The sequence below is a fragment of the Nelumbo lutea genome, chromosome 7 (assembly GCF_056320005.1).
Source record: "Nelumbo lutea isolate HS-2025 chromosome 7, American lotus-T2T, whole genome shotgun sequence".
Classification (NCBI taxonomy): domain Eukaryota; kingdom Viridiplantae; phylum Streptophyta; class Magnoliopsida; order Proteales; family Nelumbonaceae; genus Nelumbo; species Nelumbo lutea.
Genome location: NC_142690.1, coordinates 40,423,402 through 40,435,547, shown reverse-complemented (window position 1 = coordinate 40,435,547; position 12,146 = coordinate 40,423,402). Strand labels below are relative to the sequence as shown.

The 12,146-nt window shown below is 41.0% G+C and overlaps 1 protein-coding gene across 7 annotated transcripts in view; it reads right to left on the bottom strand.

Annotated features, from left to right (window-relative positions):
- Positions 1–12,146, bottom strand: part of LOC148846163 (BTB/POZ domain-containing protein) — a 37,915-nt gene that overhangs the window by 14,902 nt on the left and 10,867 nt on the right. The window contains exon 1 of one of the 7 annotated variants that reach the window (XM_088956163.1): positions 3,705–3,721. The exons of the other annotated variants lie outside the window; for them this stretch is intronic. The gene's annotated coding sequence lies outside the window, so the exon portion shown is untranslated. Of the gene's footprint in view, positions 1–3,704; positions 3,722–12,146 lie in introns of those variants that run through there. 7 annotated transcript variants of the gene reach the window in all.

Here is a 12,146-nt window from a genome sequence, read left to right as displayed (position 1 = left end):
GGACTCCTTGCTAATCTACTATTCTATCCTATTAACTTATAAGATAAGACTGAATTGATAAGATAAGATAAGACTTCCTTAATCTATCCTACTGATAAGAGAAGATAAGATAAGACTCCCTTAATCTATCCTACTGAACTGATAAGATAAGTCTCCCTATTAATCCATACTACTGAACTGATAAGATAAGAACACTAAATAGATAAGACTCCTACTAATCCTTACTACTGAAAGCAGATAAGGTAAGAATACTGAATAGATAAGATAGGATGAGAACACTAAATTGCTCTTGCTGAGAATACTAAATTACTGCTGTTGCTACACTAAATTACTGTTGCTACTGCCAGCGCCCACAATCAAAGAAATTCGGGATGAGTGTCTTGAAACACAATCAAAGGAATCCCGGATAGGTGGAATGATTTTGCCCTCCTAGATCGGGCTCCAATGAAGGGGGTTCATCCTCTTCGCCCTCTTGTTCCACCAGGAGGCAGAAAAGTCTCTTGCACTAGTGCCCTGCTGAGTAGAGCTCATCACAATTAAAACACTGTCCCCTCGCCCTGCGTTTCGCCATCTCAGCCCTGACAAGTACTTAATAGGGGTGCAACAACGCTGCTCCCCTCACTAAATGCTGATCTGGAATTGTGGCTCGTCAGTGGTTTCCATTCTTGGTTGGCTGTTGAAGATGGAGCCATTCTGAGTAGTTCCGGGGATGCCCATGCGGATGGAGGCCGCCCCATACTGAAGGTTTCGCGGTTGAGCTGCATCTTTCGTTCGAAGGCGCGAGCTAGATTCATGGTTGTAATCAGGTTGGTGTTAGAGAATTTTGTATGCCCTTAGCTTCAATCAAAATGATGTACTTTATGAATTTATTGTAAATGAATAAAAGTGCATATTTGATTCATGATCCCTTGGTATGTTTCTGTGTATTACCCTTAAACTGGACACTTAATGAGACTCGTGTTAGTTTAGAATGTTCACAGCCAGTGGGTCGGTCTGGGGAGACCTATCCTGACAAAGTTGACACGGTGGTGCCACCAAGTCGGTTGGGGTGGCCTGTCTCAGCTGCCAGGGTGATACCCTAGGCACATACAGTGTAGGATTAATTGAATCTATGAACTGGACCAGATTTCCAGCATTGCCCTGGACCTTGGAGATTGATGGGCAAAACAGGAAAGTTACACCCGACCCCTAGACTCAATTATGATACTGCACTAAGTGTTGGATTAGGCTGTCTTTAATATACCATTCAGTGAGATCCTTAGCGGGGGTCAAAACTTGGGTATGTTGGGACAGTCTGAGAATTCATTTGAGTGGGTGTTCATAGTGACAGGATCAGCCCCTTTGTCGGACAAAGGTAATGATCGGGGATGCGCTCTCACTGATGGAAACCAAGACTACCGGCAGCCGATTTCAATCGTTGAGATTCGTTTTGCAAAATATATTTTATATGAGATATAAAAGTATATATATTATGGTTTCTAAAATGTTTGCAAGAAGGTTTTAATTCCCGGGATCCACACAAGCAGAGAGTGCAACACTATTCCTTGCAGCCGAGGGAGAGGTCCTCTCTTGTCGGACATAGAAGTGCTGGAAAGTGCCTGGAGAAGGCAGCAAAACTGGAGCCTAATTGCATGTCAACTCGATATGCTGTTGCGCTTCATCGTATCAAGGATGCAGAAAGGTCTTAGGATCCCACTGAACAACTTTCATGGGTTGCGAATGAAATGGCTTCAATACTCAGAGAAGGGGACTCTGCAACAATTGAGCTTCGGATTACAATGGGCAGGACTTGCCATGGTTCACAAGGCTCAACGAGCTCTGTACGCACTAAAGCATGCAATAAAAGAGGATCCAGATTACGTTGTTCAGTGGCACCAGCTTGGCCTTCACAATCTTTGTACTCTACAGTTCAAGATATCTCAGAAGTACCTTAAGGCTGCAGTTTCCCGCGGCAAAGAATGCAGCTATGCATGGTCAAATCTTGGTATCTCACTGCAGCTGTCTGAGGATGAACCCTCTTCATTGGAACCCGATCCAGGAGGGCAAAATCATTCCACCTATCCGGGATTCCTTTGACTGTGTTTCAAGACACCCATCCTGAATTCGAGCTTGAGGACAAGCTCGTAGTCTAGGAGGGGAGTAATGATGAGGGTCCCACATTACTGTTGCTGCCTGCGGCGGTACTTCTTCCTCACGAATGCATCCATAACAGCATGCTAATGAATTTTCCCTACCAAAGATGAAAGTAGCGACGTAATGGGGGGACTGAACACTATACCTTGCCCAACACTAAAGTTCAGACTTCGACCAACGTCTGAAAACATTAAACCGTCAAGACGCATACTCTACAAATAGCAATACCATAAATTGCACGACAGATCCAATAAACACATTGCAAACAAACTAAAGCCACAAGCAATCAATAAAAAGAAGGTAAAGACATTAACAAATATCGATTTCATTCATATTCCTGTACAAATGTTACATTGGCTATGGATGTTATAATAGACAAGGACAATTCATTTGTTCCATGATTGCCGTATCAAAAGAACCCTGTTCAAGCGCTGCCTCTGATCCCGTGTGTTCACAAGTTGGAGACGTTCCTCCTATAATTGGGTTAACTCCGCAGTCAGGGTCGCCAACAAACCCTCCTTAAGCACGATTGCTGCTTCCACCTCTGGCAAGCGATTGTTTAACTCAGAGAAACCCTTTGTTGAGAGAGTGGCAACCAGTTTTAACATAACCTTCCAGACTACATGGCTATTTTGATGACTTTATGCTTTATCACCCCCACCTGAAATAGTCGATTAGGACAATAGAGATTCACCAACGTGAAATGAGAAGTTTTCCAGAGAGGGAATTACTCTGTGCAGTTCAAGACGACCACCAAAAGATTTTAGATGAGCAGGTTGAAGAGAAAAAAAAAGTATATTTGTTGAAACTCCTCAGTCTTAAGCAAAAGTAACCAGAAATAATGTTCAAAGCTTGTATGGCTATTTGGGAATAAACCAGTCCATAGAAGGAAGAAGAAAATTGTTGTCGCCTTGGAGAGAAGACCAAAACTATTGCTGCCCGGGAGAGTAGACCAGAACACCTCCAAAACTTGTCAAATCCCAAAGATATTTTCTGAGTGAGTAAAACAAGCCTGGGCAACACAATCAATCAAGTTTCTCTCCAAACAGATGCTATCCAAGAGAGTTCCAGGAAGACTTCTCTTGCTGGAATCGCAGAACAGAGAACTAGGGTTAGGGTTGAACAGTACAGCCCTGTCTTCAGTCGAAGCACCCAGAAAACAGTAGCCCTTGTGAGACCAATGAATGAGCAAGGAAGAATTACAAATTATAGGGCAGTTCATACCAGAGAAGAAGACAGAATTCTGGGGTGTAAACTGAATGAGTTCGATCCCACCCCAAGAGCCTTAAATATATCAATGAAATAATGATATTTACAGAAAAGCCCTTGTAGGGCTAAAGAAGAAAACAACAAGAAAAAAACTAGGAGATACAATACAACATGAACTACAGAAATATAATACATCAATGTGACTCTTCACATGAATAGCCAGTGTATCCCTAAGTGAACAATATAGGATTTTGTTTTTTTTTAAGAAATATACTTTACCTTTCTTAAAGAAAAGAAAAAGAATGAAAGAGAGTGCTAGGCTATTCAGTGATTTGAAGTGGGTGCCAAGTAGTATCATTGACCTATGTTCCATCTAAATGGCACAAAAATGGAATTGTGAAAGCGGTCTTTTCCAAGGTGATTTGTCTTGATGAGGCATCCATTCTACCCTCTTTTAATTCTTTGATTTTGGTGCGAATAGTGTCGAGTTGGGTTGCCATCTTGTCGAATTTCTTGTCATGGTTGCTTGTCGAGGGTCCCGCGGGTGTCTCCTGTTAGACAGTTTTGTATGCCCTTAGCTTCAATAAAATGATGTACTTTATGAGTTTATTGTAAATGAATAAAAGTGCATATTTGAGTGAGTTTGTCGAACATTGTAGAACATCTTAATATTTGAGTAATAAAAGGAGTAATAATTCTTTCGATATTGTACATACTAATGTTTGGGTCTGCTGATACACCCATTGAACAGAATCACAAGATCAGTGCAGAGGGCAGGGAGCCTCTTGAAGAAAAAGTTATGTTCCAACGGTTGGTTGGAAAGCTCCTATATCTCTACCTCACTCGGCCAGATATCAGTTATGCAGTTAGTGTTGTCAGCCAGTACATGCATTCCCCTAGAACTACTCATCTTCTTGCAGTAGAGAGAATATTAGCATACTTGAAGAGATGCCCGGGTAGGGGTATACTGTTCAAGAACGATAATCACATGAAGGTAGAAGTCTATATAGATGCTGATTGGGCTGGGAGTGTTGATGACAGGATGTCTACCTCTGGATATTGTGCCCTTGTGGGAGGTAACCTTGTCTTTTGGAGGAGTAAGAAACAAAGTGTTGTTTCCTACTCTAGTGTCGAAGCTGAATACAGGTCAATGGCTAACAGAGTGGCTGAAATCCTATTGCTGAGATCACTACTTAAAGAGCTGGGTATTGATTATGAGAAACCCTTGATGTTGTATTGTGATAATCAGGCGGCTATTAATATAGCTCACAATCCGGTGTAGTATGACAGAACTAAGCATAGCGAAGTTGATCGACATTTTGTCCGAGAGAGGGTCTCATCACAGGAAATGTGTCTCCCATATATCACATCCAATATGTAGCTCGCAGTTATCCTAACTTGTACCAAGGAAGAAGTTAGAGGCAGACCTGTCCAAGTTGGGAATGATAAATATATATTCCCAACTTGAGGGGGTGTAGAGAACACTGATGTGGGCCCCACAGCTATGGTCCCCACTGTATTCGTAGAACAGTATGTGCAATTATTTGTTTCAATCATGTTAGTGTTAGTTGGTGGTCATCTTGTTATTTCAATTGTTATTTATTTCAGTTTGTCATGTAAGTATTAAGGGCAGATCTGTCCTTACCTCTATGTACTGAACATAACCTATAAATACTAAGAGAGTGGCGGCGGCAGATCATTTTTCAGAATCTGTCCCTCCTTTCAAACCCTTGTGTTCTCCTGTTCTTCTCCTCCCTTTTCTTCTTTTCCTTACTTTTCTTCTACCTTTTCTAATCTGAAATCCATTAGGATTCAAGGCTGATTATAGTCTTGATCGCCTACTGATAACATATAGTCGCTTGCAACTGGTCTGCAGGTCATCGATCGCATGTGATGAACTTATAATGTATCGCACGCTTGCGATGAACACATGGTTCATCGCATGATCGCAACGGATTTGTGCTTGGTACAAGCCTAAAACAGGTTTTAGTTAAACCTGCGATTAACGTTATACATGCGCGACCCTACGATAAACCTCAAATACATGCAGTTTTGCGATGAACCTTGGAGAAACGCAGTCTTACTATAAACCATGAACCGTTGCGGAACCGCGGTTCGCCAAAACCAAGCCCGAATACCGGTTGCACGTGTAATTTTAAGTTACATGCGTGACCGGGTGCCACGTAGGTTTAATAAAAAGTTGCCCGCTATGTAATGACGTCACTAACGCCACGTCAGTTAAGTTAGATGCGAAAGGCGGTAGTACACGTGGATTATGAGGATCTTCAGGTGAAAGGAAAGTCAACCTTCAAGAGATCCCATAGAACACGTGGCAAAACCCTAGCAACGGTCCTTAATGGCCAACAACAAATCTAATACTCTTTTCTAACAGAAAACATATGCTTTTGGCTCCTTCATTTCGGGATCTTGGGACCATTCCGTATAAATAGGGATCCCCCTCATAACAAAATTCATTCATTCAACCATTAATTAACCTTATCATTGGATTCCCTGCTCATGTCGTCTCATCACTCCCTCTACCCTAACCCTTCTGTTGATTCCCCGCTCTCAGTCTTCCTCTGTACTTCAAGGAGACCATCTCCTTAGCTTGACCACCTCCTACTTACACTATGACATAAGAACTAATCAAATGAGGCATTGAGAGTGCCATCACATTATTAATTGATGTGAGTACATCTTGTAACCTTGTGCTTTGTTATGACAATATTTTAATCGCATGCAATTAGGTGTCAGTGATGCCACAATGGATGAGTTTATCATCGCAACATCTACGATAAGCATTGGGTGCCTTTGTGAATAGTGTAGTTGTCTTTCTCTGATTGGGGGAGATAACTTGCCATCCCAGTCTTCGCAATGTTCTTTGTTATGAAGAAACCGTAGTTATGCCATTAGATTAGTGTTTTTGAAAGGTTGAAACTCAATTGGGAGAATGTTGTTGTCGTTAGGTTTGCCATGGGGTCGAAAGTGTTGTCTGTTACTGGCAATAAACTCAATTGTGATTGATTGATCATGTCGAATTTTGTGGTCGCTATGTTTTTATCTATAGAGTAAGATGGAATAAGATGTTAATGCTTGGGACTGGTTACCTAGGGCTTTAAGTGGTGCTTGGGGCTGGTTACCCAGGGCTTTAAGTTACGCCTCGGGCTGATTACCTAGGGCTTTAAGTGGTGCCTGGGGCTGGTTACCCAAGGCTTTTAGTGGTGCCTGGGGCTGGTTACCCAGGGCTTTAATGTTATTGTGTCATTGGTTGAATAGTGTGTACAATGCGATGTAGCTGGACTTCTTGTTAGATAGTGTATGCCCTTATCTCCAATCAAATTGATGTACAGATACATTTATTGTAAATGAATAAAAGTATATTATTGTTTCATATTGATATTGGTATGTTTTTATGAAATTACCTCTTAAATTGGACACTCATGAGACTCGTATTGGTTTAGAATGTCTTAGTCGCTAGATAGACTTGGGGAGTTTATCCTGCCAAGGTTGACACTGATATGCTGCCAAAAAAGTTGGGGCAGTTTGCCTTAGCTGTTAGGATTAGACCCAAAACACATGCAGCGTGTGTTTGGATGAAACACTAAACTTGGACCATTTTCAAGTTATGCCCCAAACCTTAGAGATTGATAGACAAAAACTGGAAAGTTACACATAACCCTTAAACATGATTATGGTACTGCACTAGGTGTTGGATTGGGTTGTCTTTGATATACTTATCAGTGAGATCCATCAAGGGTCAAAACCTGGGTATGTTGGGGCAGTCTGAGAATCATCTGAGTGGGTGATTATAGTGATAGGATCAGCCCCTTTGTCGGACAAAGTGAATGATAGGGCTTATGATCTGTTTGATGAAAACCTAAACTACCAATAGTTGATTTCAACTGTGTTTGAGATTTGGTTTTGCAATGCAATGTATATATACATATATATATATATATATATATATATATATATATGTATTATGTTTTATGAAAAATGTTTGCAAAAGGTTTTAATTCCTGGGATCCATCCAAATAGAAAGTGTGACACTATATCTTACAGTCAGGGGAGAGGTCCTTCCCTGTATGGTAGTATTGTAATCATTATGGGCCGAGAAGTTAAGTGTTAGAGATCATTACAGAGTTAGCAGGGCTGATTATCTAATGGGCTTTATCCCACTTAAATCCATTATCCTTAGATCTTCATAGGATGGCCGAATTCAAAAATCATTTAAGCGTAAATGTTGGGCCCATATTGAGCCAAAGTGAAGTGCTCAGGGGTTCACTACGTTTAATAGTGAATTCGGCCAAGCCTTTTTACAGAGGTTGGGCTAAACCCATGGGGACTTACGTGAGGTCATTGTGGGGTCTCACGCCATACAAATCATGCCTAAGTTAGCCATGCAACATCTTGAGTCGTGAGCCTTTGAAGGAAATGGGCCTAAGGCTCATAATTAATAAGATTAAGTAAGTTGTCACATGACAGCTTAATTTGTCATGTGCTCTAGGTCGAATTTGGGTTTGGAAATGGGTATAGAGCACCCATCATTTTACGAGAATAATGCTTATCTCTTAATCAAGTCCATATCCAAATTAGATTTGGATAATCTCTTAATTCGATTAGGAAAAGTGTTCCATAAAGAGATAAAAGAAGAAGATAGCGAACCAGACTAAAATATCACTCTTTCTTGTTCTATCTTCTTCTCTTTTGTCTTCCAAGAAACCCTATCACGACTTAGGCTTTCAAGGACTGAATGGAGATCGGTTTTCTTCCAATTTTTGTAAGAAAAATTTAGAAGAATTTTAGGATCACCTTCCCCAGTTCGATCCAAGCAGTTGGGTTGTAACTTTGCTGAAAACTGTGTTGTTGAATCAGCTTCACCTATACACTATCCATCTTCAATGGAGGCTGGCTTTAGGACTGATTTGGACGTGAACTTCCACCTTGGGATCTGTATGTGTGGTATCCATATCAGGTATAAATCTCCCTCTTTGATTAGTTTCAAATCTGTTCCGATTCAATGCAACACCAATCCTGAAAATGCAATTTTTCAAAACATAGCGAATTCGATTCCTAGAAGGGTTAAGAAATTTTTGAAATTTCGTCCAACCATCTAGCATGGTTCGGCCATCCATATGATGGATCCTAGCCCTTCCGACACTTGTTTGTTGTGCTATGTGCTTGGATACTTCTTCCTGCAAAGGTTAGTACAATTGATGCAATATGTCTTGTGTCATGTAAAGGTGAGTGTGTGCTTTTTGTAAAGAAAAACAAGAATATGTGCAAGAATGATGAACATAGTTAAAAAGAAAAGGAATCAATTTGTAAGTGTGGTGGTAAGGCTACGTACGGGGTCTCCTTGAAGGAGGAAGGCTGAAGGCATAATAGAGTAAGTTAAAAGCTATGATTGACAAAATGTTGTTTTCGTTACGAGTCAAGCCTCCTTTTATAGGGAGAGATCCCGAGGTCCTAAAGGGAATGAGCCAAAAGTGTTTTATTCTCACTAGGAAAGGGAATCTTCAATTCGGTGTCATTTGTCAAGGGGACACCACTAGGGTTTTGCCACGTGTCTTATAAAATATCTCAAGGACGAGATTTTCTTTCGTCTGAGGATGCTCATAATACACGTATGCTACTTCATTTTGCGAGTCTCTTAAACTGACATGGCACGGATGACGTCAATATTAATCTTACATGCCTCTCTTAATTCTATTGAGCGTCCTATCACGAGTGATGTTGGTAAATCACGTGTTTCTTTGTTCATCTCAAAGATGCGATGGTCGTGAGCTTATCGTAGGTTCGCAATGGCTCTGAGCTCATCGCGGGCTCGCAATGACCTTGTACTCAAAGCAGATCTTTGGTGACTTCGGGTTCTTTTTCGGCGCCCTAGATTTAGGTCTTTTGTAGGTCCATGGTGGCCTGAGCTCATCGCGAGCTCATTCCAGGATTTGAGCTCATCGCAAGCTTGTTTTAGGTATTGAGATCATCACAGATTTGTGCGAAGTCGTGGATTCATCATGGGTATCTTGGTGGCATTGATTTAGCACCTTCTATGCTATTACAGTTGTGGTGATCAACATGTACCTACAATTAGCCCCCCTGCTTATTGGTAAGTGGGAGCTTACCAATAAGCATTTGTGTCATCGAGGTTCGCTTCAAAGGTCTGTGACAGAGTGAGGGAAACAGAGAACTGTGGGTGTCGTGGCACCTTGTTTCTGTGATTTCTCATGGCTTACAGTAAATGGGTTCCCTGGCTTGGGGTGTACTCTTGCTGTATTGGGTCTAGTAATTGTTCCCATGCTTGGCTAAGGATGCATGGTGGAGTACGACAAATGAGAAATTTTTAACTTGGGTAGATTCTTAGCCTCCTTGCTTATTGGTAAGTGTGAGCTTATCAATAAGCATTTCTGTTTTGATATATCTTGGTGTTATTTGGGCGACAAGCAGGGGCGGTTGCTTTGAGTTCATCTTCCGCTTTCTTAGGAATTTGGCATTGATTATTTGGTCATTAGGGTTGATTGTGTTGGTATACTCAGCCCCCCTGTCTTTTAGTGGAGTGCTTTCTATCGAGAGGCATCTCAATATTTTATCATTTGGTGAAGTTCTCAACCCCCTTGCATCCCGATAGAAAGTAGTTTATTAAAAGGCACTTATAGGCCGATGATTTGCTTTCCAGTCCCTCTATTATTGACAGGAGACTCTTTGTCAGGGCATTTTGTAGTGGTAAACTGGTAATTTGATTTTTAGCCCCCCCTATTTCTTAATAGAAAATGCTTTGCCAAAGACAATTGAGATTGTGGTTTTGATATCCAGCCCCCTGTCTTTGGCAGAGAATTTTCATCATGAAATACATTGATGAATTTGGTTATCTAGGCAGGGCTTTCAAGCCCCCTTTGTGTTGGTGGGCATGCTCAATTCGCAGCTCTCTAGTTCCTATAAGAATCTGTTAGTTGATGTAATGGTTCTTTCCATTCTTGTGTTATGAGATAGCGGTGAGGTTGACTGTTATATGTGTGGCATGATCTTCATCATTCCTCACGTATAACTGTCGAATCACATTTATGTGCTATGGGTCGCATGTGGCTCGGGATTGTGTGTTATTTGGTTGAAATGGCAGCCTGATGATGCGGCGGTCCTTTTACATTGGACTATCAAGTGTCCTGCCCTTTTAAGGGTAATATCATAATTCTTATGTTCCAACTTTTTTGGTTGAGTGACGGCGGGTGACTGATAATCATTCCGTTCAGTTTTCCACGGCATCATTTGGACTGCCTGCTTTGTGTAAAGCTTCTATAAGAGGACTCTGTGCAGTTGCTTCTTATGCTTTCCTTTGGCTTCTTGCTCTGATTCTATTATTGCCTTTGTGTCTATGTGATCTCTCTCTGTTTTCTCTTCTTCATTTTCCTCAACACCTATGCTTTTCCAGTAATGATTCCTCGTGCACAAAAGAAGTCTGTGAAATCCGAGTATCCGTTTGTCGATTTTGTAAGAGTTGTTGACACTGTGGATCTTCTTTCTGGGCATGAGTCCACAAGAATGGCTGACAGTGGAAAAGGTTTTTGGCCCCCCATGCCAGTGTCGAGGGGAAAAGATGGTGAGTTTGATGCTATGGAGGGGAAGGAATTGATGTGCTTATACAGTCGCTTGGAGCGTTTTGTATCCTTCCGGTTGTCGAAGAACTACTGAAGGGTAGTTTTGTAATTATACTTTATTTTTTCTTTCTTGTACTTTGATAGGTGTGTACTTTAGTGTACAGATTCTTTTTATTCTCTTTATAAGGATAATCTTGTCCATTCACATAAGTTTAATATATAAACATCTTTTTTGGGTTGGTTTGATCAAACTGATCAACCCTAACAAATCTGGACTTTTGTCTTTCTCTCTGATCTCTCTCTCTTTCTCGAACTGACATGGTATCAGAGCAGGCTACTCTCTGATTCTTTTCTTCTCTCTTTGATCAGTGTGACATTTGTTGTTACTGCCGACTCAATCTAGATTGTTTTGATCTATCCAGAGATTAGTTTTCTCTGTTTTGTGCATCCAAGGAGAGAGATTTTATTAGATCTCTTTCATACGACTTTAGTTTGCAGTGAGATTTGAAAGGAAGTGTCGCCTAGGCCCTCTCATCATATTCTGAAAATTTCATTGAGATTTGAGAAGATTTGAGAGAGATCTATACATCTCTTCTGGGCGGCTGCACCCAGACTTTCCTTTTTTGGGCTGTGTTTCAAGTTTTCATCATCTACTGAAACTTTGACGATTTTTGGTGACTGTAAGAGGCTTTTGTTATCAGTTTCTTTGATTCTCATAGCTTTATTACTTCCTTGCTGCTCGACTAGATCTATCTTTACTTATTTACTGTTCAATATGGCTTTGGAAAAGAGTGAATTTATTTCCGTCAAGTTTGATGGGAGCAACTATGCTCTCTAGAAATTTCATTTTCAATACTTTGTTGAAGGGAAAGGCATGTGGGTTTACATTGACGGTCCCACTCCCATGCCCGACGCAAGTGATGTCATAGGGCTGAAACGGTGGAGAACCAAAAATGCTCAGGTCACATCATGGATCCTTGGGTCTATCTCAATGGATGTCAGTATCCCGATGAGAGGTCTCAAATCTGCCCATGACATGTTCGAATACCTAGAAAAGGTATATCAGCAATCGAACATGTCTAGATAATATCATATCAAAATCGATATCTTCTCCTATGTTCAAGGGGAGAAGAGGATTTAGGAATACTATGCAGGATTTATAAACCTTTGGACTGAATATGAACTGGCTCACTTTGGGGATCTTTCTATAGA